Source organism: Amblyomma maculatum, chromosome 10 (genome assembly GCF_055883805.1).
Source record: "Amblyomma maculatum isolate TAMU_Amacu chromosome 10, ASM5588380v1, whole genome shotgun sequence".
Lineage (NCBI taxonomy): Eukaryota > Metazoa > Arthropoda > Arachnida > Ixodida > Ixodidae > Amblyomma > Amblyomma maculatum.
This window is the reverse complement of record NC_139353.1, coordinates 244,192-248,399: the sequence shown is the minus strand read 5'-3', so window position 1 is coordinate 248,399 and position 4,208 is coordinate 244,192. Positions and strand designations below refer to the sequence as shown.

General features: G+C 45.4%; 1 pseudogene; it reads right to left on the bottom strand.

The window, feature by feature from the left end:
- Window positions 1-287: 287 nt before the first annotated feature.
- Window positions 288-3,044, bottom strand: LOC146175348 (uncharacterized; annotated as a pseudogene).
- Between the last annotated feature and the right edge of the window lie 1,164 nt (window positions 3,045-4,208).

The following is a 4,208-nucleotide window of genomic DNA, read 5'->3' as shown; positions in this document are numbered from 1 at the left end:
CACTTGTTTTGTAGTTAATTTCAAACTACTAAGTTTATTAGAACTGCTGGAACACATCGGGTGATTTCTGCCCAAGCTTCTTTGGCGTTCTTTATTAAATTTGTAGCTATGAATGTCCCAATACAGGTGACTGCAATGGATGGGTAAGAAAACTGAGCAGACGCGGTCAATGACACAGCGTCTTGGTTTCGCACGTTCTGAAAAAAAAAAAACGATTATCAGCAACGGTAATAAAATATAAGCACTCGCCTGTTCGTCTTGGTATACCTGGATGAAAACAAAAACTGTTACCCAAGCAAACATGAAATCGTTTATTCAGTGGTTATGAAAACACACAATAAAGTTACCAATATTTCTGCTTATGGGAACGCGACCATTATTGCACTTTTTCAAAGTAGACATCTATGTTAAATAGATGACTGTAATTGACGAAACAGTTGTGATTGCATATATACATAGATGCAGAATTCAGGTTTCGAAGCAAAACTTTCGCGGAACTTCATATTCCGGCTTGGTTACGCAAGGCTGACTCCAGCACAAGTTTTGCTTCCGTGGCCACTAGAATGAGGGCTCGGAATTTGGCGAAGATGAATTCGGAGCCTCACTCTGGCATACGCAGCAGTCAACATTTTTCTTATTCGCTCTTTGTGAGCCATGCAAGTCTTCACAAGGGGCTTGTCTATCTGTTCAAGATATGCGATCAAAGAACGAAGTGGCGACTTCATGGTGAAAAATGTGCCGGTACACCATGAATTGACGGCGGTAAAATGCTCTTCATAGTTTTTCAATGTTTTCATTACATCCCTGCTAGGATACGAGGTTTTGTCCATCCCTGACGTACTCCTTGAGTGCAGTGAGGGAAGCATACTCATCGTCAGGGTTGCCAAGGAGAGCAGCCTTGCACTGCGCACAAGTTATGCATTTTAGAATTCCTTTCAAAATAAAACCGCCAAGGTAAAACAAGATACGGCACTCGGTTGACGTGAGCTCTTCAATGAACAGGATTTCCGAATCATTGATTTCATATCGATTTCGTTTTCTGTACCTTCCTTCTTGGCGTGTGCAAGCAGATCGACAAGGTATTCCCGGTCGTCAAGCTCGTAACTTGTCGACCTAGGAGTGTGAAGAAAGTGGCTGACGCTGATGAGTCGAAGTGCGCACTTCAAGTCGTACGCAGTGGGCACTGGCTTCATGAGCCGCACCACAGAAAAAAGGTTTTCTAGGCAGTCTTGCAACAGCCTGCTCGTGAGAAGGAATTCATACCCTTCACTGCCAAGAAGCACATCTTGAAGGCGAAGGACAGCCGTTGTTGCAATTAGGACCCCTGCTTGCGATGGCTTCCACTGAGATCCAGTGCCCATTTTGAGTTCTCTGATCGTGTCTATTGCCATACGCAGTGTGTCTAAGGCGGCATGATATTTAGTCATGTTTCTGCGGCTTAGCGCCATGGTGGGATGACGCGCTGACATAAGGGCGTACCACCTAGAAACGAGGTCCATAAACCACGCTGTTGTTTCGGCCTCTGGCTCAATCACTCCTTCTTTTATTAGGAACCGAATAGCTGGCGGGGCTTCGCGGAAGAGCTGGACAGCGACTCCAACTTTCATCTTGGTGAAGTGTCCACCACTAATGTGGTTTTCTGATAAATTTGGTGCTACCTTAAGTTCATTGGCAGCATCATAATCCAAGACGGCCTGTACATGCTCTAGTTTCACCTTCGAGGAAGGCAATCCGTTCTCGCTTACTGTATCATCACTCAGTGTGAAAACTTTAGAGCTTAGAAGCTGTCCTTTCAGGTTCTTAAGGACATGTGCTGGGTCAGAGATGAAAAAAAGTGCCTTCCCATCTAGGGTTGGGTGGGGTATTGAGCACGAAGTTGTTGAATGGCGGTGACTCGAAAAGCCAAATTCTCTCCACATAGCGCGGTTTGCTGCACCTATGTCACAGGTGACTACCCGTACTCTTAGAGAAATCTGGCTGCATATCTGAACTATTTCCAGGACATATGTCTTGAGTACAGAGCCGTCCACGTGCCTACCAGTAAATTCATAGGCTATCACTTGCTTCCATCTTTGGTTTACCCCACCTAGCATAAAGACCAAAGCATGGTTGGCTGCCTCTTCAGGCTTCGAGGGCAAGGTCGTTCCTCCCAAAAGCACGTCTTCTCCACGGTCGAGTTCAAATCCGGGTGCTATCTCCATTTCATCTAGAAAGAGAACGCAGTCTTTTTCCACATCCTCCATTCCCTCTACTTTGGACCTCATTACGTCGATCACTTCATGCAGGATACCTGGCAGAAACTTCAGGGTCTCAATTCTTCTTGCTAACGTTCTGCTTGATGGGAGAGGGTAGCCAATCTTTCTGAGCGTTTCATACCCAGTGGTTCCACACGCAAATTTAATTTTTAGGCCTTGCTTTACTGTTTGCGCTGGCCATGAATTGCCACGATTGTTCCGAGAAAGGGCACGAATTTGGTCTTCATTTAAAAACTTCGTATTTCGTGAGAAATTAGCTGCCTCTTTCTGCAGCTTACGATTCTGCTTTTGTAGTTTTTTTACAGTGTTCTTAGATTCTCTGTGGTGTTGTTTCAGCTTATTATTGGCTGCTGTGAGATCTGCTATCTTCTTCCAAAGCTCTGCTGCCCCAGAATCAAAGGGTTGGGTCGCACGAGCCACTGCAGTTTCTTAAGGCCGTACATCCGTGGTGGTCGAAGTAAATTGCTCACTAGCATTGCTTTTTTCTGTAGCCACCAATGTCCCATTTATCACTCCGTCTGACGATGAATCTGCTGGAGGATCTTCTTGCGTATTTAAGGGAAGGACGTTTGTCACTTCTGGTGAAGAACCTTGTGCGGCAGCGTCATCACTAAATAATGCAGGCATGTGCACACTTCGGTCCCTCGGTGGTCTTCGCTCTTTAGGAAGTTCTGGAAGCATATAAATAAGGAAAAATAGCACATTACATATTTAAAATAGTGGTCCTTTTGCAAAACTCCGAAGTAAGCTTTTCTGCATTGCAAAGGACTCTTCACCATGGCGGCCCATCCTAAACGTCAGGTGCAGCTGTTTTTCACCCTCCTTCAAAAAAAAGGAGTGGCTAGGCAAAACTGGTTCTAATCTCTTTATCCCGACAGCGTATCGTGTGAAGGAAAGGAACGCCGCATTGTTCAGACTATATATGTTTGCAGCATTCTACATTTTTCTGACTCCAAAGCTGGTTTGGCGGCCAAGGTGAAGGAATTTTGCTGTGCCAAGAAGCTGACCTCCAAAGTTTTGAAAAGGGTCCATAGAAGACGCGGCAGAAAATTTAACACGTATGCAAATCAACCACTTCATCACGTAAAATTTTCAAATGTAGACGACGAGGCGATAAGCAACATGGTAGCAAACACCAAGGTTAGGAGGTATCTGACCTTTGAATGGGAACACCGTTGGGACAGCATTGGGCTTGAGTTTTTTCCAACCGTCCGCGCGGTTTTGTTCGAAGCTCTTGTCTTCAAAATGAGCCTGCAGATGAATGTGTTATTGGAATTAGCCCCACATTGCCTGCTCGAGAATGAAAACAACAGCACGCAAGACAACAGCGTAGTCCAAATATATCAGTCGAATCAATCGAATGAGCTCCTTAATCTGCACATAACAACATATACTGTTTATCTCATTCACTGAATTAGTGCGGTGTCGTTGGGCGAAGCATAGGGCTAACAGGCAGCGCAAGCTACCCAACGCAGCATACGTGTCAAAAACTCAAAAATCGTAAGTAAATGAATTCATGTTGGCTCCTAGACGACCCAGATGCAGAGTAATTGCCACAGCTTATGTGCCCTCGCTTGTGGTCGTGCTCTGTGCCTTGATTCGTGCCGGCCGCGGTTCTCTGACAAGCGCCTCGTAAAGGCAATTATTTTTTAATGAACAGAAGCGGCGAAAACACGTTTGGTACGCATTCACGAGCTTAAACATTGTGTCATGCAATTTCGGATGCAAACAGGCAAGCAGCAGACAATGACCGGTTCGGCGCGGAAGCGTGCCTTTTTATTTACGCCGAGCAAGACGAATAGTGCGAAAATGACATCTGACCAATACAAATCTTGTACTACACTTAGCTGGCTAAACGCAAAAGCGGTAAATCGCAACAAAAACAGCACTGAACCAACATGCGGCACTTACACTACAGACACATGAGGAGCTCGTCGGTTGCCACTTGTCACG